A 26403-nucleotide genomic window follows, 5' to 3' on the forward strand; every position below is an offset into this window, starting at 1 on the left:
GGAGAAATGGTGAGGACCGCCTCCCCGTCTGGACCCTTCCAAGGAGGAAGACAGTATAGATTTACAAAAGGGGCTTGAGGGAGGTCACAGCTCAGAGGCAGATGAGAGGAAAAGTTGGGAAATAATGGGAGAGCCAGAGAAACACCTGGCTGACACATCATTAGAAAGCATTCCTGGCCCACCATCTCCCAGAACCCGGCAGGACTTAAAAGTAGGAGAGCAAAGAGCTCAAAGACAGAGGGCACCTGTAGAGGAGGTGATGATGACAACGAATGAGGAAGTGGGAGAGAAGTGGGGTGGAGATTCACTCAGGACAATGCCATTTTCCTTTATATATAGCCACTCTCTGTAAAGATTGAAATAAAAAAGGACGGTAAGAAACTTTTCTTTTTCTTTATACTTTCCTGGGTAACCAGCTGGGAGCTGCTGACAGCATCCTGGCACCTAGTCACTCTCTCTGCTGAATCTGCTAGGAGTTCTGGTTGGGCTTTACTGTCCCTTCCATGCCATGCCCATTCTTTTATAGTTCTATGCCACCTTACCCAACCTTGGCCAAGTTTTTTCTTCATTATGTCTCATATGTTGCTTGTTAGTTTCCTATCCTCTGGGTGTCGTACCCCATTCAGGTCAGGGTGTATGCTTTTATGTCTTGTTCAGGTTCCCTTAACTGAACTCCTTCCAGGCTTGATGCAGAAAGGATCCAAAACCATTGCTTCGAACTCCCTTTTGCAATGCAGTTGGAAGTTACTTTCCTTCTTTGTCTGGGAACAGTGCAGAAATGGGTACTCACAGTTTACTCCCCACTATGGTGGCAGCCTGAATTTTACAGCTGAAATTAGTGTGGGGGTAATCAACCTTTGTTTGAACAGATCGTTCCAGAGTTCATTGGTAGAAAACATGTTTCACATACAAATGGTCCCATGCTCAATCCCTGGCTTCTCCAGGTAGGGCTGCATGAGATTCCAGTCTGAAATAATCGGTGCAGAAGAATGAACAAACGTTCTTTCATATGTGGTGGAGCTGTAAAAGGGTAAAAGAGTATTGGGAAATAATTTATAATGAACGGAATTATTATTATTTAAGCACTTTCCCTAAAAACCCAGAATCCCTTCTGTTAGGGATAATTTTGATGGAAATTCCCAGATGTCAAAAAAGGTTATTTACGTATGCCACTACTGCGACCTGTGTTTTGTTAGTCCCAAGATGGAAAATGAGTGAGGTCCCAACCAAAGAAAAATGGCAATTTAAACTGATGGAATATGTGCAGCTCGTGGACCTAATTTATAGAATAAGAAAACAATAAGCACATACGTTTAAAGAAGATTGGAAAATGTTTATTTAATATATGGGGGAAATTGTGTACATTTGAAAATGTTGGCAGAATTAAGATAAATTCAACAGTGTAAATAAGTTTTGATGGATGTATTAATGGAATACTGAATGGTTTAGTTTATATAAAATATGCAGGGATTTATGTGATGCAAAATGAATCATGCAAAGAGAAGAAGGGAAGTCATTTATATTTTAAGATTATTTAAATGAATATTTTAAATTGTAAAACAGAAAATTTAATAAAAAATTATACATATAAAAATGAAATCTTTGGGACAGTATATGACCAATATGTCCCATTAGTGCAAGGATTTACACTTGCACAACAGACCTTGCTCACTTCGTTCCACTCATGTGTATACCACACCATCTCCAAATCTGCTCCAGGGGGTTGGAGGAACTCCTAGAACAGTTTCCACAGATGGGATAAGTTAGCAGGATACTGCCCACTAGAGAGGCACTGCTAGTATTGACAATACTGAGCTAGCTTGGCCAATGATCTAAAGCATCATCCTATGGTCTAATGAAACTTGCAAAGAGGCCCCTATATGAACACACCAGAATTGAGCTCAGCTATCTCAAGATCACAATTCTGGTTGAAAGGTTCATAATCTCCTGCTTCATATATTACTAGATCACTAAACTAACAAAGTAGGAGATAATTGACTGGTATCTAATCTAAAACCCCAAAAGGTCAGGTCAGAAAAGCTTTTATCCCTGTTGTCCTAATGCACTCAATTAGTCATGTAACAGTGGGTTTCCAACTTGAACAGGAATTGTGTGTGGGGGGGGGGGCTTGACAGGATTCCATTCATTAGTAATTATTGCACTCCCATGTCTGAAAAGCAATGTGCATTTGACCCCCCCCCCAGCTCCCCTCAGATAAAGAAAAGGGGAAAGTCTGAAAACATTTCTAGCATTGTGGATTCGAATTTCTTCATCGCCACATTACATTCTGATAGCATCTTCTTCATAGAAACCTTTGGCCCTTTGAGATCAAAAACTTTTATCTCTTTAAAACAATTCTCACTTGCTCATTTGGTCAAGCTTACAATCAAGCTTGGCATAAATGGGGAATAAATGAGGAAAGAAATCGGGAAAGTGTTGCTCTTCCTCGCAGCATCTTTGAAGGAGGGTGCAGCGGGAGAGATAATTTTGCTTTACGTGGGCTTAATCATAGTTAAATAATGCTGGACCACCCAAATATTTGTTAAATTGAACAGAGACATAAGATGTAACAGAGGTAATTTGTCAGGCTAAGGAAATTCAGATGTGATTTAATTTTCCTCACACACAAATTCCACCGTCCTGCTTCCTTAGAAGAATGCTAAGCACATTATTTATCCTCTTGGCATCCCTATTAGCTGTATTTTCATGGGAGCGAAGTCAATAATATGCAATGGTTTCTCATTGCTTTGCACAGATGTGCAAGTACTACGGTTCCTAGGCCCAATTCAGACACTTACTGGAGCTGAGGATTCTCTTCCGGTTGTGGAAGAGAGGGTGGATATACCAGCCATATAGTTAAGTAGTTGAGATGTAGTCATAGATGGGAAGAAATTCCATACAGTGAGTGAGAGGGGTAGCAGAGGAGGGATGGAGTGGAGCACTCTGTCCCTTCTTGGTATCCATTGTAATGGAAGTGGGGTAAATAAAATGTTTACTTCCTCTCTTCCATAACTAGGTGGGTCAGTCATGTCAAACTCTAGGTAGGCTCCAACCATACTCCTCTTAAGATCTTAAGATTTATTCATGTATGCAACTACAGCGGCAAGAAATGAAATCCCAGCGAAAGAAGAATGGATACAAAAACTTATAGAATATGCAGAAATGGTGACACTTACCAGAAAAAGAAGAAATCAAGATAACGAGCTTTTATAAAAGAATGAAAATGGTTTATTTAATATTTACAAATAAACTGTAAACAGATAAGAAGATTGGCAGGATTATTGTAATAACCTGCAAGGTTATTTTTTAATATTTTTTAATAAGAGTATATATTTAAAGTAGTTGAATAAATGAGTAAATTAAGTTAATTTGGAATATGCAGAAAATATTAAAAATAAATTTAAGAAACCACAGAAGGAAGGAGAAGGAAATCGAGTTTTGAAATGTTAAAATGATTGTAAAATTATTGAAATGTGTAAAACTGAAAATCATAAACAAAATAATAGTAATAATAATAAATTAACAAAGAGGAGGACAAAGGAAAGAAGCAGACTATTGCTTCAAGAAAAGAACAGAAGGAACCTTTTAGTCTATCTATGCTGTTATAGCTGTTAAAAACAGGCTTTTCCTCAAGGCAGCAACGTTTGCAGTCAGATGAGAGGAGGAATACAGAAGGATGAAATGGCAAGCATCCACTTTTAAGAGTTTAGATCCTGATGGGTCTTTGATTGACAACTGACTGTGTCTTGCCAATCACGAGTCAGTCATGTCTGTTGGGAAGCGCTTTGACACCATTTGGAATTGGGAGGAGATGGCTATCACAGTGTTCATTGCCAGCAGATTTCTCCCTTCTTCTGCCAGACCTCACCTAAAGGGTACTTGGTGTATTAAAGGCGAGAGATGTCTTCTCTGCTAAGTTTGAACAGAGAGCAAGAAATTAGGGCCCTTCTCTACACCCAGCACAGAAACCAAGCAGGTCCCCAGGGTAAGGAATTCTCTTCGTCCATGTCTGGCATGAAAATTAAGCTGGCTTCAGAAGGGGGGGTGGACATAGCTCTCAATCTTTCTGTGAATAGCCCTCACCCAGCTTTTATTATTGTTGTTGTTGCTGCTGCTGTTGTTGTTCCTGCTGCTGCTGTTATTGGTATTATTACAAGATAGCAATTTGGCTAATTTACATGTCTGGAATATACTCCTTTGCCACAGTCATAAAGTGCTGTGCACATATATACATACATACACACAGGACAGAACTGGTGCCCCCCCCCGGCAAATATTCTAAAAGTTCTATTCAGGCAGAGGGTCTTCTCGGCAGTGACACCTGCCCCCCCATCAGATGTCAAGGAAATAAACAACTATCTGCAGTGCTTTTTTTTTCTTAAAAAATGTTTAGGGGCACTCTCATTTTGACTCAAGAAAACCACCATTTTATAGTTCAAATCAGGAAAAATAAATACAGCAAATTGACAAAAGTACAAAGATTCACAAAATGTTTAGGGGTATGTGTACCCAAAGAAAAAAGGCACTGACTATCTGACTTTTAGAAGACACCTGAAGGCAACTCTGTATCGAGAAATGTTTAATGTTTTTTTTTTTTTTTCAATTTTTTATGTGCTGTAGGCTCCCTAGAGTGGCTGGGGAAATCCAGCCAGATGGGCGGGATATAAATGTTGTTGTTGTTGTTGTTGTTGTTGTTGTTGTTGTTGTTGTTGTCTACTCCAGTACTGACTGTGTGTCTACTCAGAGGCAAGTCCCATTGATTTCTATAGAACTTAGTCCCACACAAGTGGAATTACAGTCATACCTGCTTAGCTTCTCTCTCTCTCTATATATATATCATACAGCGGAAAGGGGGGGGGATAAAACTAGAGAAGACACACATGAGCCACCCTTGCACACATGATTCACAACTACATATTTTGTGTTGCATTTGTACAATATTCGAATAATTTTATACAGTGGCCATAGCTGCCAAGTTATCCCTTTTTTTAAGGGATTTTCCCTTATGCTGAATAGGCTTCCTCGCGAGAAAAGGGAAAAGTTGGCAGCTATGACAGTGGCAGAGCAAGCCGATTAGGCGGGGTGAGCAGGGGCAGGATGCTCCATGGGGCCTCTGAGGAGTCTGCCTGCCTCCTCCCACTTAGCCGCCCTAAAGCTGAGGGGGAGGTGGCAGGCGGACCGTTTGGGGCAGCAGGGAGCCTGTGGGACCCAAGCCACTATGTTACTCCCAGGAGAGACGCGTGGCTTGGGTGTACTGCAGGGCGCGTGGTGAGTGCTGCCCAGCATTTTGCCACCCCCCTCAGTGGTGACACCTGGGGCGGCCTACCCCCACCACACCCCCTTCCTCCGCCCCTGCTTTTATATCAGGCATAGGCAAACTCCAGCCCTCCAGATGTTTTGAGACTACAATTCCCATCATCCCTGACCACTGGTCCTGTTAGCTAAGGATGACAGGAGTTGTAGTTCCAAAACATCTGAAGGGCTGGAGTTTGCCTATGTCTGTTTTATATAATGCTGGAGTTTGAAATATACTTTGGATTCCTCTGTGTGTAAACACTTACATGCCTATTGAATTCATGTAGACATCTATAGCTTTTGTCTGCTTCTACCGACTTCTCTTTTGTGGTCACCATTACTTTTGTTCTGCAAGGCAACAAACTGACTTTGAACTTCTTTTGAAAGCCTGCAGCATTCTGCATCCAACCCCCCTCCTTTGTAACGTTTGTTCATTTTCCATAAAAGTTTGCAAATGTGTTCGGCTTCACATTGTTGAGAATGCCTGCCCCCCATGTACTACAACGGTGACATGCTTTTTCAGCAGTTGTTTCCTTTGTCCATTTAATACGAAATGTGTAAGAGGGAAAATCTGAGCTCAACAATTGGATGGGGTTTTACTCCTTCATAATAGTTTATTAGAATTTTGCCACTTACAGAAGTAGGGAAAATGAATGATTAGATTTTAGATCAAGAGTTCTCATGAGTAAGACACACTCACTTAAAAAAAATGGGAATGTAGACAATGTTTGCTTATTCTCTCTCTCTCTCTCTCTCTCTCTCTCTCTCTCTCTCTCTCTCTCCCTCTCCCTCTCCCTCTCCCTCTCCCTCTCCCTCTCCCTCTCCCTCTCCCCCCCCCTCTCTCTCTCTCTCCCCCTCTCTCCATCTCCCCTGGAAATCTGCTGTGGAGGGAAGCACTGTGGGAAGTGGGGTGGGGTCTGCAGGAGAAAGAGAAAATGGTGGAAAAATACCCCCCTTCCTCCACTGGATTTTATTTGTTTACAACATTTATATGTCACTTAGCATTTTTTATCCCTCTGGCAAATATCCCAAATAAATTATAAAATCAAAATACAATAGAATGCTAATAAAGATCTGAATATAAGAAATATAGTATAAGAAGCCCATCATTTAAAGTAGCAAGACAGCAAGAGGGACAATATATTTTGGGGAGTGGTTTGCCCAACCAAGATAAATTGGGAGGTGGGGGTTATTGTTTTGCTAGTTACATTACATATTTTTGTATATTTATATATTGTAAACCACCCTGTGATCCTTAGTTGAAGGGCAGTATGCAAATTTAATTAATAGTATACTACTATTAATAATACTAATACTAATACTGTAATCACATAACACTCTCTCCAGTATCCAGATCTGTCTGGATAAGCAGCTGAGATTTTAGGAGATGTTTCAACCGTCCAATGGATGCAGCTTTCCAAATTCCTTTTGGGAGAGTTTTCCAGAGGGCTTGTGCTACAACTGAAAAGGCACATTCTAGAAAAGGAGTAGTCAATATGGTGCCTTCCAGATGGACTACAACTCCCATCAGGCTCATGTAGCATAGTGATAACGTAGCAGGGTCTCAGTCAAGAACGACAGACACGGGTTCTTTCCAAGGAAGGTTGCTTTATTCAAACTGTGCAGCTGGCTCCAGTGAAATTAATTCTCCAGACTGGGCCCCCGTTTGCTAGTTGGGGTTGTTATTTATAATGAGCAGGAAACAGCTTCTTCCAGGAATACTCAAGCAAAAAGGGGAACTTTACTGGAACAGGAAAGCAGAATCTGGCTGGAACAGGAAAGCAAAACCTGACTGGAAATGTTGTAGATTCTTCCCTCCCCCCACCCCCTGTCTTGTCTGCCCCAAACTGCAAGCCTGTGAAGATTTCTTGCCTGAACTGCAAATGTGCAGGTCTACAAACAGACACTTGTTAGATCATCCCTTGTGGCAGACGCGTGGCAGGCTTTCTGCTAATCTCCAGGGTGGGGGCTGTTGAACATAGAGAGATTCCATTCGGACCCTGCCTCAATAATAGGAGCCGTAGTCTACAACAGCTGGGGGGAACCACATTGTCTATCAGAGCTTTGCAAACCAAACCAGTGTTCTCCATTATGCGACAAAAAAAACAGGAAAATCTTAATACTGCATTATCCCTGCTGGAGACCCATCCCTTTTGATCAGCTACAACTGCATTTACATTCTCTCTCTCTCCAGTTCTTTTTTTTTCTTTTGCTGGCTTTCACTTCCCCCTACTAGGGACATGAGCAAAAGGAAAAGGTGTTTATTATTATTAGCCCACGCAAATGCATGGACCTCCATTGCATAATGCTATACATTTCATTAGAAATCGGAGCCTTTCGTCCCACCGTTTCTAATTTTATTCATGCTGTGAGTCTGAATGGTACTGATTGCACAGGCATACTGTAATTTAGCCTCTAAATGTGTCACAGCAAGCAAAAAAAATTGTGATGTCAGCACACACACACACACACACACACACATATACCATCTCAGCCAACCTTTGAAAAATATTGAGTATTTATCTCAATATCTCATTCAGGTAGATTTAGTTTCAAAATCCAAATGCGGATTTCATGAGATATGAAATTTACAATTCAATATTTGTGTGAGCGCTTTTCAGTCCAGCTCAGATGAAATTACACAATATAGATCGCATTATGGTCATGTTATGTTTGAAAACCAACTGCCCTGACCTCAGAAGTGCCAGGCAACCTTCAAGCAGTGGCAGGGTGACGCCACCCCCCCTACATATTTTATTGGGTCCTGAAAGACCTACCTTGGCTCCCAGTACATTTCCGAGCACAATTCAAAGTGTTGGTGCTGACCTTTAAAGTCCTAAATGGCCTCGGTCCAGTATACCTGAAGGAGCGTCTCCACCCCTATCATTCAGCCCGGACATTGAGGTCCAGCTCCGAAGGCCTTCTGGCAGTTCCCTCACTGCGAGAAGTGAAGCTACAGAGAACCAGTCAGAGGACCTTCTCGGTGGTGGCACCCACCCTGTGGAATGCCTTCCCATCAGATGTCAAGGAGTTGAGTAACTATATAACCTGTAGGAGAGTTAGAGCCAATGACAGAGAGAGCCAACTAATTCTACTTTTATCCCCATCCTCCTCTTTGCTGAGTTCTACAAGGGCAACACTGAAACTAAAGAGGAGAAATCGGAAAGGCAGTTATCCCCCAGAATGATTGTCAGCAAGGAGGGAAGGTAACTGAGGGCTAAGGTTGGCAGAGCAGTGCCCCATTTGCCCTAATGGTGCCCCATAATGCTCCTAATGCCCTGCCTCCACTGCTCAACATGCCTTGAACTTTGTGGGGTCTCCTTCTGAAACATATATTGGCCTTGTTTCAGCCAGCTTCAGTTCAGCTGAACTTTACAATAGATGGCAAATCTCTTCACCCATTCCGTTTAACTGATCTGGGAGGTTAGGATTGCAATGCAACGAACTAAAAATAATTTCACTAAAAATAGTGGATCTACTATTTCTTAAGCATGAATGCACACTGTCTTTTAAGAAGGATTTTGTTGCCTTCTGCTTGCGCTCTATCAGCCCAAGAGAGAAAATATATCAGGGTCGCTTCCTGCTGTAGATGGAAGTCTATGATCAGAGAAGCACATTTATTACTGTGAGGAAATGTGTGCCAAGCAAGCAAAACAAGAAGAAGCAGTCGTCTTTTGGTGGACAATAATGCTTCCATTAAATGCTCTATTTCATGTCTGAAATTCTTTGAGGGATATTTGTAATAGACTGCCACTGTGACAGCTCGTTGCGATCAAAATAAGATGTCTTCAAAAGAAGCTTTAAAAGAGCCCCAAATGTCTTGTCTTTATATTCCCATTTGCTTTGCAATCTGGGGAGAGAGACCTAACCTTCATGTGTGCTGTTTGCTACAGGATGACATAAGGCCATTCATGTTTCAAAGAAAATCAGAGCTGTCTGAAAACAAATTGAGGCCCATTACCCTTCATTAATTGCATGGCTGAGCAAGCCATACACCATTTAAAGGATCTTTATCCAAATGTGTGCACTAAGAGCTTGGTGTGTGAAGTGGATTGATCTGGGAATTTTACAGTTGATCATTACCATTGAAATAGATTTCCCTCCTCAGACTTCTCATAGAAGAACCCAAATAAAATAAAATATGACAAGAAGTATGAAAAGAGGAGGCTAGGGATATACCAGTTTATTTCTAGCCTGTGTCAATTTGAACTGTGTTCATTCATAAATCCATTCCATCTTGTTTTTGCATCAGTGTGTGAATATATATGTGTGTGTGTGTGTGTGTGTGTGTGTGCGCGCGCGCAATATTTAAATGTATTTAAATATTTAAAGCATTTTAATATATACTTTATCACAAAAGACATATTTAAATACATATTTTATCATAGTGTATGCATTTCTAAAGTACAGTATTTTATCCTGAAATATATTTTTTTCTCCATTTTTATATATCTTTTGAACCAAGATGAGTTTTGCACATTTTGGAAAAGTGCACAATCTGGATAAGACCACCCATTAAAGTCTAGAATATCCCTTTGGAATCCACATTAATAAAATTATTCAATCTTCCATAGGGTAGGGTTGGAGCTGAAATATTTTGAAGACTCATTTCTTTTGGCTGTGGCTCAGATTTAAAACCATGCTCTAAGCACTGGTGATTAAGCTGCTTCAGTCTACAGAATACGCCTGCTTTTGAGATAGTTGTCTTTTTAAAAAATGCACCCATCATCAGGTAAGTCAAATAAGCAGCTTATGTTCCAAAAATAAATAAATAGTGAGCCACCCCTCACCGCCTGTGTGCAACATATGTCCTGACCTTCTCATGTAAACTGTACTTCAAAGATATTGCAGAACCTAGGGGAGAAGTGCCATGATCCATGAATGGACAACACTGATATGAATCAATCCATCACGGACTGTAATACACCTGACTAAGCAGGAAAACCCCAGGGAGTGAGACCAATCTTCACTGTATCCTCCCTCACAATATTTCCTTTCATACCATACTTCTGAGTCAGCACAGCCCACCCTGTTCCATTGAGAAATTCCACTTTTTGCCTGCTAACTCCAAGTGTGGATAGTCAAGCCTCAATTGGTGATGCTTTCTTTTCCAGCAAGGCAATCAGCTTGCATACACTTCAGGTTTAATTTTGCATGTCCTCGGGTAGGAAGAGACTTTTGTTTCTCAAGTCATGGAGAATCACAGTGTCTGCTGTGGTTGCAGAGACTTGTATCTGCTGCCTCTCATGGTATTTTGGCTGTGTTAGGAGCACTGGTGAGCCAGTGTAGTGTAGTGGTTAAGAGCGGTAGACTCGTAATCTGGGGAACCGGGTTCGTGTCCCCGCTCCTCCACATGCAGCTGCTGGGTGACCTTGGGCTAGTCACACTTCTTTGGAGTCTCTCAGCCCCACTCACCTCACAGAGGGTTTGTTGGTGGGGGAGGAAGGGAAAGGAGAATGTTAGCCGTTTTGAGACTCCTTTGGGTAGTGATAAAGCGGGATATCAAATCCAAACTCTTCCTCTTCTTCTCCTTCTCCCCAATTTGAGAGCCTGGGCACTGTGTATGGAGCTCCTGGGCTGCCCAGACAACAACCCACCCACCCCTCTCAATCTCACTGATGTGGTCCAAAGGAAGCAGAGCAAAACTGTTGGCACAAGTTTGGCTGCAGGAGGTGTCCGAAGCAAGCAAACAAGATGCCATCTAACCATCTTAGGGACTCCACTCCAGATTCATGTAGGGTTTATTCCTTAGCCATTTCTTCTCTGGGGGATTCACAGGGTGCTGGTTCCAGGCCAGGGCCACTGGAGGGGAGGCAAGGGGAGGACAGAGGGTGCCCTGGGAGAGACGAAGGTGTGGGGGCAATTGAGTGCCTTATCTGCACGCTCATGCAGTGGTGCAGAAGGAGGCTGGGGTGGCTCAGCACAGTTATTTTTTTGGGGGGAGCTGCTCCCCCAATATTTTGGGGGGAGGCGAAGGGGTCTGGGGTGTAAGGAATAATAAAAATTGTTGTTTTAAGAATAATAGAACTGTCGCTTTTTCAGAAATGCAATGCTGCAACTGCTGAAGCTGCAACTGATAGGTAACCACAACTGGAACTGGAACATGAAACTTGAACAACTGGTAGTTAGAATATGGCTATACTGCTTACGTCAATAGAAAAATGCATGAGGGCTTTGACCAAATAAGGACAATGGTAAACATGGTGGGTGGACGTCGGAATTCAGGGTGATGGGAGATGTCAACAAGGACGGAGATCACAGTATTTTTATTAGGCGGTCATGATAGGCTGTAGCCCCTGCACGCCTCCTGCCAATGGGGGACAGGGGAGGGAACCTGTGCTTGGATACAGGTAATATAAGTTTGTGTTCTGCTGAATTGTGGTGTGCCTACTTTTGACACCCGTGCTTGCAAGGACGTATCTGTATTCAATAAATGTTTGCTGCTTCACCAATTTTGTTCAGATTTTATTTTGAGGATCCCAGGACCTGCATTTCATATCCAGCATTGGGCGCATAGAGTTGGCGCCTATGCCTAAGAGACATCAGCCATCCTGGCACTGAGAGTTTGCTTTGCTCATGTTGAGGTTATTTTAGATATTGGAGTCAATGGTGGACTCCATTGTGGGTACCATCACCAACTCTGGTGGTCAGACATTGTTCTTGGATACATGTAGCAACTTCATAATTGAACCCAGCAGCTTTGTCTGTTCTTATCCTGCTCCATCCCTTATTTCAGGCTTGCAGTTTTGGGAAGGGAAATTAAATGCAGAATATGAGAAGCTGTCATACAGACATGTCCTATGAAACCACACACACATATTTTTTCATGTTGTTTCATAGCATCTTATTATATGTAGGCTGACATTTGAAGTGAATGGAATCAGGAATCAATGCATATCCCAATGCATATCCAAAACTGACCATGTGTCTTGTAAACATAATCTTACCACATAAAAAAGTAATTTAATTTACAATTTATGTGTGCTGGTTTCCCATATGGCAAAGAGCATGGTCTCCTAGTTGCCCTTGTTTCTTTCAGAGGGCCTGCAATAACTATTGCAATGGAATAATAAAAAAGGAGTTGAAAAAACTAACTCAAGGTGAAAAGTAGCTGATAGTACTTCAGTATGGAAAAGCAATTTCTTGTAAGGCAAAGAGATTAAAAACTTTTTTGTACTGCTCTCCCTGTGTATAGACTTCTTTTCAAATATTACACAAGATTTTACATTCACTTACTAAAGGTAATACAAGTGCTATTAACTTTTTTTGTTCATTTCTTAAAGATGTGAATATATATATATATATATATATATATATATATATATATATATAATTCTATGTGTCTTAACTCTCCTTTTCATCTCAGTTTCTTTGATGTCTGTGCATTAATTAAATGCAAAGCCCAGATCTATAAGGAAACTTCACTCAACTTAATGTTCTATCTATCTACGATGCCTTTACATTAGTAATCTGGAGAAGCAGACAACTTTGAAGAATTTAATTATTTCCTGACACTAGGATCCTGGGAACCTGTTGAGTACCCTCCATGGTGACTTGATAAGCATGTGCATTGGTATCCAGATATAGAGGAAGACGAGGCTAGCGGAATCTTACACCTGTGGTGCTTGACTTGTGATAGTCCCCCATTTGGGGAATGCCCTTCCTAGTCAGTCTCCGTCACTATTAACTTTTGGGAGAAGTTATTAACTATTTTTAGAAGGCTGTATTAAACTGCTTTAGAAATTTTAATTGTATTGGCACTGATATGTTTTCTGCCCTTGACTCCTTGGCAGGGGAGGAGGAGGAGGAGAGGTGGGTGTGACACAAGCTGCAATCAAGGAATGGAAATGTCTGATTCTCACATATTACTTGAAGTCCCTCAAGGGGCCTTGAAGAGATGAGAATCACAGTTCAACTCACTTCTGGAGGTGTCTAAATCTCTGCAGGTCCCAAATGGTGGTCCCCAGAGATTGCACACAACATCTGCCATCTTAGGAGCCCATTCTGCTCAGGTTCTCCAGACTGGAACTTTGTGGTCAAGAGGCATGCTGATGAATTCATTGGAATATGAATATGATTTCCCAGACCACAGAAACATCCCCCCCTCTTTTGCAGCGTTTCTGTGAATTCCACGTGGAGTCAAATGACTGAAACTTCACTACAAGTTACTGATATAAAATATGGTCCTTATGTTTTTGTGTAAGAGGTATAATGCATGTTCAGGGGACCCACGTGGCAGTTTCCCCTGGGTTCTTTATCAATATTGAACCATATTGAAATCCCACATTGAATGGGCCACAGCTGCAAACCAGTCACAGCTGCGGATCCTGAAACACTCCAATGCTGTGAAGCTAATGGACCAGTGAGTGGATGATAGCCTTTTATCAATCACTCTTCCTCAGACAAGTTCAAAGAGACCAACAAATGATGATCAGACAGCCTCCCTTCCAGGCACCTTACAGGGACAAAATAAAGGATAAAAGTGAGTTCAGGAGAACCACATATGCTGTCTTGAACTCCAATCAACCAATCCATCAATCAATCAATATACCTTTGGACAATTTTAGCAAATGCAGCCCTTCAGCAGTTGCTACACAACAGCTGTCATCCTCTCTGACCATTGACCATGTTGCCTGGGTTAATGGGAGTTTGAGTCCAACAACATATGGAGGGATGTAGGTTCCCCACCCTTGGTAATATCACACTCTATCACACTCTATGTGAGGCCAAAATTTGATGCCCTATCACTCTATCACACTCTATGTGAGGCCAAAATTTGATGCCCCTCCGCCCTCATGTCACCTCCCCAAGTCAGTTAAATGAGGTGCCGGGCTTTGACAAGGAGGCGTAAGGGTTCTGGCAAAGTCCTAGATCTCTCCAGTCTCCTTCGTAAAGCTGGACAAGCGCCAACTATGCTTTGGGAAGGAGGTAGGAGGATTCTAGGATCCCGTCAGAGTCCTCACACCTCCTTCCTGAAGCATGTGCACACTTTGCTTTGGGAAGGAGCGAGAAAAGTGCCCCCTCTGCTCAATGGCCTTTGTGAATGAAGTGGTTGGGCTGCCTCTGCTCCAGGCTATTATGAGCTAACATGATACCTTGTTTAGAATTGCATATCCTTTTAACCAATATAATCTCAGTTTTTGTTTGGATTCTGTCCCGGTTTGCTTGTCTGCATCCATCTTGCGGCAGGGGAGGAAGAGAGCAAATTATTTTTATGAGATCCTTTAAAGACTCCCCCCCCCCACACACACACACACAATATTAGCAAGAAAACTTTTCCTTTGCATCAAACACTGCTATCTATAAAAACCCAGTTTATCTTTGACCTAGAAATAAAATTAGCTGGTGTGATGTACTACATAGAGTGCATAATGGCGGAATAACTGAGGAGAACCGCTTTTGTAAAATATCATCTGAAGAGAAGAATTACTGTAAATATACTGTCTGTCTCTTCTGCCTGCCTATACCAAGGCTAATGGGGAGTGAAATTTGTTTCTTTAGGTAATTTTCAGTGAACTGATCGCTATCATCAAGTTAATCTCTGTGAGCCCATCTTTCCTTTTCTTTTTCCCCCATTTGATACCAAGAGAAGTGCAAAGCTTTGTTCAGAATAATCTCCCAGGTGTAATGTGTGCCACGTCACACTGGATTGTTAAACTCCAAGTAGGCCTCAGCATGCAGAGAGATACCTCTTTATATGTCAAAAAGCAAAATCTCGCCCTGAGCTCGCAGGGAGAGAATCGAATGGAAAATACTGAGAACAGCCTACAAACTGCCAAGAAGAAAGGAGTGTTAAGAAGTTTTTGAGTAACCCCTAGGGTAAGCAATTTCTTACATTACAGTAATCATAATGCTACAGTGGAAGCTATTTAGAAAAGTGTGAACCTGTTAATATTACTAAGTTTGAATCAATAAATCCAAGACTAGAGTCTTTGGGAAATCAAAGTTTTGCTGGAAATCCTAAATGGAAAAATTATTTTAACGGAGTACCATAACTGAAATATGATAGAAAAACCATAAGACAGGCTTCTTTATGCTGCTTGTTGGGTGGAGGTATATCTATGTATAATCTACCTACCTACCTACCTACACACCTATCCACCTATCATCTATCTATCATCTATCTGGTTGGTTGGTTTGGACTACAAATGAATTTATCCATGTGATCATATGGGTACATGCTCACTAACATTTCACAACTAAAAATAGGGACACATCACTATTGCCTGTTCAGACCCAGATACCTCCCCCCCTAAATAAATTCACACATGACTCAAATTTTGTTTGTTTTTTGGCAGAATTTAGCCCACAACTTTATTGATTTCAGAAAAGGAGTGGTAGCATAAGTTCTGGTTTGACTAGCTCCCTACACCCTTGCAGGTAGCGCTGACCCAGGGCACCAGCATAGGTCAGCCAAGGGTGAACACCTGGAATGGCAGAAAGCCAGGAACGGGCTATGTCCACCACCCAGATGTTCTCTTGGACTCAGGCATGGGCACAACCCCCTCACAGGGGTTGACCAAACCATTTGAGTCCCTGGATTCCTTTAACGGAATACCCTTCACGTAGGGATGGCGAGAGTGTTCTCCCATCCCTATCACCTGAACCAGTGCCTATCCGCAACCTTACAAGTTTTGGTGATTTGCTACGCGGCAGGCGAAATCCAAATGGCACCAGCCGCATCAGCCAAGTGGGGAAAATTCCTGCCGTGCCCCTGTCCCAATGACAAATGATACACAACGGCATAGCAAGGTCAAGCGCAAAAGCCCTAAAAGTAGGGAGAGGTGGGCAGGTGTTCCAATGCACGAGGCAAAAGAAGAAGCTCTGGGTCACGTGCATGGGTATAAATAGGTCCCTCAGTCTGTTTGGACTGCGCCCCATTGGTCAGATTGAACCCAACATTGAGGAACCTTCCAATTGGATGTTGTGGCTGACCAATATTACCCACAACACAGGGTATTGGTCTCCAGGTCTCACCACAACACGTGCCCTCTTTGAGGGAGGACCCGATTTCTCAAATTGCAAAGCTTTCTCTACACCACCCCCATGAAACATTGTAGAAGATTCTTCTTTGGCTGCTGTATCCATTTACTGTGCTTAGTGCTGTACCCAGAATTGTAGGGTTACAAGCCTCACATAGCCATCATGCTTGAGTCTAATTAATACATGAATGGGTTAATGCCACAGAGTAAACTGTCCTGCCAGGCTTAACCTATGTCACTTCCCCTCAGCTTGGGAGCAAATGAGCAACCAAGCCTTTTGTCATAATCAGTCTGCGTGTGAATTCGGTGTGTGAAGAGCTCTGAGCTGCTCTCTCCAATCGCATGACTGCAACCAACCTCTTTTGTTTCAGACAAGAATGGAGTATGAAACTAACGTTTTGCTATTGTCAGGGGGTTGTTGCGGCTACTCTCGAGTAAAGACGCTCCAGTCTGCACTGTCTTTAAGAGTTTTATTGTGCATACTATTTACAGTGAAGAGATAACAGAAAACATGATCGCCTAGTCCGATTCAGAACCCGGCAATGGCTGCTGTCTGCTTTTCGGCCAGCATAAAAGCTGGGCACCCCAAAACGCTGCCCCTTTGCCCTACGTGTGGGCACATGCCTCAGTTCGGGCACCGGAAGGAGAGGTCTCCCCTCTTGCTGGCTGGGGCGGCGCCTGGGTTCCGACATCTCGTTGAGTCCCTCATCCGCTGACCCTCGACCAGAGTGGTGCCAAGGCTCTGACGCATCTCTGAGCCCCTCCTGCACGTTCTGTTCCCCATAGCGTTGCCAAGGCTCAGACGCTTCACTTAGCCCTCTCTCCACTCCGCTCCATTCCACATTCCGTCCTCCTGACTCGCTGCTTGTGCTGTCGCTGGGCGAAGTGCTGGTCAGGATGATGGGGGGGGGGGCTCCCTGTAGGGAGTCCCGCTGACAGCTATAGAACTACTTTCGGAACTTTTACCATTTTGTTACCAAGCAATCTTTTACTGCCTGTGCATCTTTCTTTCTTTTTTTACTGCTGTATGGAAGAACACATGAATCTTTGAAGAATTTTGTAAGTAAACCAGTTTATAACTTACCAAACATTTTTTTTCTATCTGAGTGCTAGGGAAGTGGGATATTTTGGAATTCACTGTAAAGTTACCTTTAAAGGTTTTATAGCCTATATTTCCACATTTTTCTTTGTTGCATGTTTTGTCATGCTAACTCTCAGCTGGGGGTTCTCTCACTAAACAGTACTTGTCCCAAACTGGGGTCTTGGCTTCCAGGATTTCCAACAAACAATTCTCCTACTTTTCCTTCTACTGTTATCCAATAATTAATGAGAAATAGAATTGCATTTGTGAACTATCAAAGGGGAAAGAAAATTATGTCGAATTCTCAAGGGGAAGGTGTTTCCTCCTGATTACAGTTTCGCCCCAAGGCTAATGTGACATAGTCCCATTGGAAAATCACACACACACACACACACACACACACACAGAGAGAGAGAGAGAGAGAGAGAGAGAGAGAGAGAGAGAGAGAGAGAGAGAGAGAAGCTATTAACTACTTAAAAAATCAAAGATGCAAATGATAAGAGAAAGGGTCATAAGAAGTGATTTCTGTGATTATCACTGCCGGAAAAAGCTTTGAGCTGTCAGCTGGCTCACTGCATGTACTGCCCACTTCAAAATATATTTTCCAGTGACTGGAGACTAAATGATCCATGAGGATTTGGAAATCTTAGCTTTAAATGTCTAGTTATTTCTTGTTTCTGTTATTTGGGCTTTCCTTCCACAATACATCTAATTTGTTTCAACATTCCTTTTGCTAGCATAATGTAACTTAGTTGTATAATTAATAGAGAGATGAATAGAGAGATATTATAGATAGATTGTCATATATTTTGGTTCTCAAAAAGTCATACAAAGGAGTCATCACCAACAGACATCTTTAAGAATGCAAAGAGAATAGTGCTTTCAAAACTGTAGTGCTTGGTGTTAGAAATTAATAACCCAACCCCAAACCTTCAGTGATGACCTCCTTTCATCAAGTTTAGCATAACGCACACTTCAAACCCCTTTTCCCCAAGTGACAAAGGCATGCACACAATTATTTTGTGTTGAAGCTGGCATTCTACAGGATCATGTTGGCAGGATTCACAAGAACTACACAAAATGCCAGCCATTCTCTTCCTGTTTTCCCTCCAACTGATACATTTCTTCTTCTTTTTTCACTCTTTCCCCAGAATCAACTTTACCTTTGTTAGTCATTAATTGGTATTCTGGTTGAGCATACATTTCCCAAATATCTCCCATCACTCTCTGTCTCCCTATTAGCATATTCCATTCTTAAATTTCCACTGGGTAGGAGATGCGCATAATAGAATTTTTTCTGCACAATTACCAAGGGTGAACAGAGTTCATCCATGGCACTCTAATTCATTTTGGTAGCATGGTGTGTGAGTTTACATGTTCCATTAGATCAAAGGAAACACGTGATAAGCTTATCACCTCTGAGCTTGCTTCCTGTAGACGAGCAATTGCCTGATGTGATAATAGGTTATTTATTTAAATTTGTAAGGCTTGGGGCCCTACATTCCGAACAATGATTATATATACACTAAAATCTGATAAAAAGTATAACACATGTTCAAAACTCTGTATCAACCACCTTAACTTTAGTCACTCATATATAGCCTAAATATAATGGGAGGAATTCAATGTAGTGTTAAGCAGATCCCTCAATCAGCACAAGCAATTCTGCTCATGATGGAATTATGTTCCCTCTCTTTCCCCCATGGGCTTTTCCAGGGCATTTCCTGGCCCCACCAGAGACCACCTGGGCACATGCTCAGAGGGTGCACATGGGGAGGAAAGGGGGAAGTTCCATTGTATAGTGGAAGTTATTGTGTGGGCTTCCATTGGTGCTGCCCATTAGCTGAATCCCACCCAATAATCCAGTGTTTCCAAATCTCCAGCTGTTTTTGGACTCCAGTTCCCATCATCCCTGACCACCACTAACTGGTCCTGCTAGCTTGGGATGATGGGAGTTGGAGTCCAAAAACATCTGGAGACCCATGTATGGGAAACACTGCAATAATCCTACAAGCAAGATGGGCAGAAACTCATTTAACAGCCATTAATTACCATGAGAAAGATGTCTGTTCAGGGATATTTATACCACACATGTTTATGAAGTTCATAACCTTTTAACTATCCCATCTTCTCCCTAAGAAGCCTAGGAACTTTAATTAGTTAAAACAGGAGTGGAGATCGCTTGGATGCCAGACGTTGCTAAATGACAACTCCCATCAGCCCTAACATGCATGGACGGTGGTCAAGATTGTTGGGAGTTACAATTCGGCTACATCTAGAGAACCAAAGGTTCTCAACACATAAGTTTATATCAAGAATTCTTTATTAACCTCCCACCACACAACAGCAGCTCTCAGAAGCCCTATGAAGGTTCCAATGGGAAAGTGTGGGGATGCCATGTACACCAGCTATGCCTTCCCTGTCATCATTATGAAGGAGCCCACTTATATGCATGTAGGGTTTCCAATGTAGTGATGGGAATCTGAGCAAACCAACCTCCCCATTCCTCCCCTTTTCTGTACCAGTATGCAGCAGCAACTCAAATGCAGCCGCTGTTCTTGTTGGTTGTTGGTGTCCATCTGTCTTGAGAGACAATGGAGTGTGCCTCCGGGGGTGAAGTCACATCACTGGGTTAGCAACACCGAAGTGACCTCCCTGGGGCACAAACCTGGCCAATGTGTGTGGAGGATCTGAGCTGCCCTGGTGACAAGACCCCACCTCTCGGCCTCACTGATGTGGTCCAAAGGAAAGCAGAACAATGCTTTTGACACCAGCTTCCTGCAGGAGTTGCTAGAATGAAGAATACAAGGCACCATCCAACCATCATAAGGACTCCACTTCAGATTTATGTAGGGCAGTGATGGGCAACCTTTTGAGCTCGGTGTGTCAAAATTCGCCAAAAAACCAAGCATAACTCGTGTGGTGTGTCACTTCGAGAAAAAAACCATAATTTCATGATATTTATAGTTTAAATAACAAAAATTTATAATTGTAATATATATCTGTATTTAATAAACCAAAAGCTAATTATTTAACCTAACCTAACCAAAAAACCCTTATTTATCACAAAGTGCCCAGAGTTGTTGAGTTTTTTGGGGGGAGCTGTTGACCAAAGTTTTGGAGGTTTTTTGGGGGTGCAAAAGTTGCTTTACTTTTTTTGGGGGGGTGCCCCAAAGCTGCTGCGCTTTTGGGGGGGGAAGAGAACAGAAATAAATTACGAATAATACCTTCACTGGAACTAACAAGCAGCACTGACATAGTCTGCCAAAGCGCCAAAAAACCCAGCACAGAACGGGTTAAAAAACGAACGCTGTTACACCCAATCATAGTCTGCCAAAGCGCCAGAAAAAACAGCACAGAAAGGGTTAAAAAACCAATCTCTGGCTACCAGCAACAACAACAACAACAACAAAGGATCCAGGTTTTAACATTGGAGTTTTAACAGCAGAGACAAGCTGTAGCGTGAGGAGGAGTGGGAGAACAAATGGGGGGGACCACAACAACAGTGTGAATGGGCCGATGGGGCGCATGCCAGCAGTGAGGGCTCTGCGTCTCATGTCTGACATGCGTGTCATAGGTTCGCCATCACTGATGTAGGGTTTACTCCTTAGCTTTTTTCCTCCCCTGAAGGCAGTGGAAGTTTAGGATCAGAGCTTTCCTTCTTCTAGATGGGCTACCTTCACAGGTTGATGGGTCCCATCTGCCCCCACTTTCCTCTACAGCAGATGCAGAAACTGCTTTCTTGACCATTGGTCTTGTCTGATCAACCCACTGGAGCCTGTCTTCACATGCAGGGGAAGTCCCTAACTCACTGAGGTTTTGAGACCCATTGGCTACCCTCACCTGACTTAGCAGGCCAGTCAAAAGCCGTTTCCCAAGGTGTGGCCGTTGTAGCCTCCTGGCAGCTTCTAGGAGCCACAGGTGAGAGCTGAGTGCAGGGTGGGGGGCCAATGGTGAACAAACTACCCCAATGGTGGGGGGGCCAATGGTGAACAAACTACCCCTGATGTGTCCCCCGCCAGAGGTACTACCCCTCTCCTTACACTCCATACCATCTGCTACTGCTTGGTATAAGGAAGCTTCCTCTGTTCTTACATTCCTACCGTGTTTCCCCTTTTTTAAGACACCGTCTTATAACTTTTTTTCCTCAAAAAAACACAAGGTGTCTTATTTTCAGGGGATGTCTTAATTTTTTATTAGGTTTTTATTTTATTTTATTACGGTACCTTCTGTTGCTCGTTGGTCTTATAAGGCAGACAGGAAGGGTGGAATTTGCAGAGACTGGCTCTCGGAACACAGGAAGGGAGGAAAGTGTAGTCGGTACCTTATGACAGGCCGCTGGCTCGGGGCGCTGCTTGGCGCTGCAGCAGCTGCCGGTTCCGGGTGCCAAGGCCATGCAGCCCACAACATTCCGGCGGGGCAGAAGGGGGCCAGCAGCGCTCCCGTCACCGTCCGTTCGGTGCCGAAGCCGCGGCCTGAACCTGCGCACGCGGGAACCGGGCAGGTCCCGCGCCAGGGTAGCTTGGTGCTTGGGACGCGCCGTGAGCGGGTGTGTGAAGCGATGGCGCGAGGCTCCCCCAGCTCCAGCCTAGGCAGGGATTTTGCTAAGGCGAAGCCTTCAAGGAGCCAGGCTTGGGCGGCTGGCTGGCGGGGGCTCGATCGCACAGCGGCTGAGGAGGCAGGGCGGGAGTGGGGTGGAATCTGAAATGGCCCAGTCGTGGGTGGCAAGGCGGATTGGGAGCGGGGCGAGACGTTGCCGGCTAAGCTGCTGGGCTGCTCCGGCACAACATGGCTTTGAGGGAGGGGCGTGATGGCTTCCGCGGGGGTCAGCGGGGCCCTCGGCAGCTGCGCTTCTCACGCTTCCTCTGTGTGGAAGGTGGTGCTGCAGAGCCCAAGGCGGGAGCTGGGAGAGCCTCTCCGAAGAACTGTTCTCCCGCGCTTAAACAGAAAGAGCTCAGGCGGACCAAACCAAAGGTCCCTCCAGTCCAGCACCTTGTTTTTAAAAGCGGCTAGAAAAAAAAGCCGTCCGTTGCTCCAGAGGCGCGGAAGGGGCAAGCAGCGCTCCCGCCGCCACCCATTGCCCCGGCGGCACGGAAGGGCCCGCACGCCTCCCGTTGCCGCTCAGCCTTGGGCCATGCAGCCCACGACACTCCAGAGGCACGGAAGGGGCAAACAGCGCTCCCGCCGCCACCCATTGCCCCGGCGGCACGGAAGGGCCCGCACGCCTCCCGTTGCCGCTCAGCCTTGGGCCATGCATCCCACGACGCTCTAGAGGAGTGGAAGGGGCCAGCAGCGCTCCCGCCTCCATCCGTTGCCCTGGCGGCACGGAAGGGCCAGCGGGCCTCCCGTCGCCGCTCAGCCTTGGGCCATGCAGCCCACAATGCTCCAGAGGCGCGGAAGGGGCCAGCAGCGCTCCCGACGCCGGGGGGTTTCCCTGTCCGGGCGCTCGGCCCGAGTGGAAAAAAGTCCTGGGAAGAGTGGGGAGGCTCCCAGCGCGGCTCGCCTGGCAACGCGCTCAATTCATGCACCCCCTCCCACATGGTCTCAAACCTCTCCGAGGTATGTCTTATTTTCGGGGTATGTCTTACGTTTCGCACATGCCTAGAAATCCTGCCATGGCTTACTTAATGACTACGTATTAAAAAAGGGGAAACACGGTAGTTCTATAGTGTGTGACTTTTTCTCTTTATATAGTAGGTACACACACTGTGTTTGCAAACCTAAGTACATGACTAACATGAGGATTTAATCTCAAATAAACCCTTTGATTGCAATGGGACAAGAGGATGAAGGAGTTCTCTTGCTCACTCTTTTTGGTATGTTGGATCCACTATAACTTATTCCTGTTTTTGACTTCTTAAGGAGATCGTATGGCATCTATGAGTACCATGTAGGAAAACTAAAATGTGGGTTCATCTTATGTGTTACTTGCAGATGAAAAAATGGAGATAGAATGGGGGGAAGCCCAATTTCACACTTGCTCATTCTGTCGAGCACACAATTTCAGCAATGGAACAAGTGTGAGTTTCCATTAAAGCTGTTTACTGCCCTTAGTTTCAACAATGCAATCAGCATATTAAAAAGTATAAACACTGTTTTCCTGTCATTATGCTGTGGTGACTCCCCCCCCCCTTCATTTGGAAGCTTTACATCAAATCACTTTTCAAGTATCTTAATAATTTACTGCAGAATACTAAACCACCAGGATTATCAAGGACATTAATCTTTAATAGAAGGATAATGTAGTTGTCTTTCCAGAAAATTTTAATTAGAACGTACTCTTCAACTGCTTGATGCCAGATAGAATTCATCTTCTTAATGTTCAATTTATCACATTTTGGTGTGTGTTTTTTTAAGTAGCAAATGAAATGCAAAAGAAATGTCTTACCCTTGAATTTTTTATTAAAAAAATATGTTTAAAACAACTGTTTTTATTATTATTGCTAAAGTGCTTTATGATAACATTTTCCATTTTCCATTTGTAATGAAGCAGTTTCTTTATTTAGTAGACCGGGACATTTTCTGGAACTATTTCTGCCAGCTGTAGTCCTATTGTCTGTTCCCAATCTAGGTAAAGTTACTAATGATTATGTCCCACTTAAAGTAATGCAATAAGTTATTTACATCCAACCTTAGTGCAATTGCTTTAATTGAAACATCACAATACTCTGTGTATTCTTTCAGAAGAAAGTTTCCTACTGGGAAAGTTCCACTATTCCCAGTAGGGCTCACTTCCAGGTAAGTCAGCATGAAATTGCAACCATAGTCATGACCCTGAGCTGTGTTGAGACCTTTATTTATTTTTCCCAAACCTGCCATTTTGAAGATCTATCAAGTATGGAACAGTTATTTTTGACAGATTGGTGAAAAGCTGGTAAGCTCATTACCTCAAGAATAGGAAGGTAACAGGGACTAGGCCTGAAATCTGGCTATTTGTACTTCTAGCTCTGTATTAAATATGACCTTGAAGCTAGACAACATAAATGTTTCATTTAAGTACACTGCATTGTTCAAGTATCCCTCTACCTTTTGTTCTCTTGGGTTTTGCCTGTAATTTTCATTATTACAGTTGTATGTGGTGAAAATATGTTCTCAAGGGCAACATTATTTATTTCTTTTAGAAGTGCAGCTTTCCAGAACTGAGATCACGTCAAACATCCCAGTCAAGCTGTGGCAGCCCAATGTCTATTATTGACTTCGTAAGTCTTTTAACTGGATTGAACCTGGGACCAGCTGTACAAAATCATGAGCTGTGCCACTGAGTAAGGGGGCAGCCATTTCTGTCCTTTCCTAGGTTCATTGAAGTCAGCACTGTTTTCATTCTGCTGCAGTCCAGCTTCCACTAAAACCCACATTCTTCATCTTACTATCTGCTATGGCCGAACCGAATGCAATTCATTTCAGTGCATTTCAACGGAAGGGAAACACCAAAATAATGCAGAAAACAATGTAACTATTTGCAAAGAATTTTTTAAAAAACTTAAAAACCATTGATAGTGAACACTGCTCTTATGAGCTTGCACAATTTCTGTTTCTGACTGCCAATGAACATGTGATTTGTGTCGATTTTTGCTCCTATTTCCATTTCTGATGGAATTCTCCAACAACCCTACCTCTGAGATATGGACCATAACTGTCAAGATCTCCCTTTTTTAAGGGAAATTCCCTTATGCTGAATAGGCTTCCTCGTGAGAAAAGGGAAAACTTGACAGCTATGATATGGACCTACCCCACAGGTACTTTTTGTTATGCCTCAGTGTTTCTCAGCTGCAAATTTGTGTGGCAAGGGGGGAATATATTCAAGAATATGCTACAAGAGGTACGAGTGCTGAAGCTGTTAAAAATTTTGTGTTCTTGAGCAATGAATATGTACAGGGCACTCATATGATATGCATACCCAAATAGCTTCTGCTGAGTTTCCCACTCCATGACCCATAATATTCTATTTTATGTTTGCCGTGATCTAAATTCTGGAAAGCTGCTCTACTAAAAGAAAGAAATAATGTTGTCCTTGAGAACATATTTGCACCACATACAACTGTAATGAAAATTACAGGCAAAACCCAAGAGAACAAAGGGTAGAGGGATACTTGAACGATGCAGTGCACTTAAATGAAACATTTATGTTGTCTGGCTGCAAGGTCATATTTAATGTGAGATCAGCACAATTAAGCACACCAGAACTTACGTTTTCCGTATATTAGGGCCTCTCCAGACTGGTGTTTTATTGCAGGTGCATTCTGTAACATGTTCATGACCCAGTAAGAGTGCAGTAATGGTGGATATATCGGACTTGTGTTTGTTCTGCAAGGCTTCCCCAATGCTACCACATTAATTGGTGTCCAGAGGGGCTCCAGCACAACAAAAGTGGGACAACTCCCCAACTTTTGCAAGTACAAAGTGTATTGAAAGTGAGATTGCGTATGACCACCCATAGTATTGCGAGCACAAATTATCATGAATGTGCAATAAAAAATGTCTGCATGAGCCCTTAGAGTACCAGTGCTTGCTTGCTGTTTGTTTGTTTGTTTGTTTGTTTGTTTTATATACCTCCCTTCATCATAAAATCTCAGGGCAGTTCACAGAATAAAATACAGGATAAAAACAAGTAGTCATACCTCGGTTTAAGTACGCTTCGGTTTGAGTACTTTCAGTTTAAGTACTCCACGGACCCGTCTGGAATGGATTAATCCACTTTCCATTACTTTCAATGGGAAAGTTTGCTTCAGGTTAAGAACACTTCAGGTTAAGTACGGATTTCCAGAACCAATTACACTCATACTTCGGCTTAAGTGCACTTCAGGTTGAGTACTCCGCTGACCCGTCTGGAACGGGTTAATCCACTTTCCATTACTTTCAGTGGGATAGTTCACTTCAGGTTAAGTACGCTTCAGGTTAAGTACAGACTTCTGGAACCAATTATGTACTTAAACCGAGGTACCACTGTAAATAATTAAAAACAAAACAGGAAAACTATACCCCCCTCCCACAGACAGATTTAAAAGCCTGTATTGATCAGCTAAAGGCCAGGTTGAAGAGCAATGT

The sequence above is a fragment of the Zootoca vivipara genome, chromosome 8 (genome assembly GCF_965207765.1).
Source record: "Zootoca vivipara chromosome 8, rZooViv2.hap1.1, whole genome shotgun sequence".
In the NCBI taxonomy this organism is placed as follows: domain Eukaryota; kingdom Metazoa; phylum Chordata; class Lepidosauria; order Squamata; family Lacertidae; genus Zootoca; species Zootoca vivipara.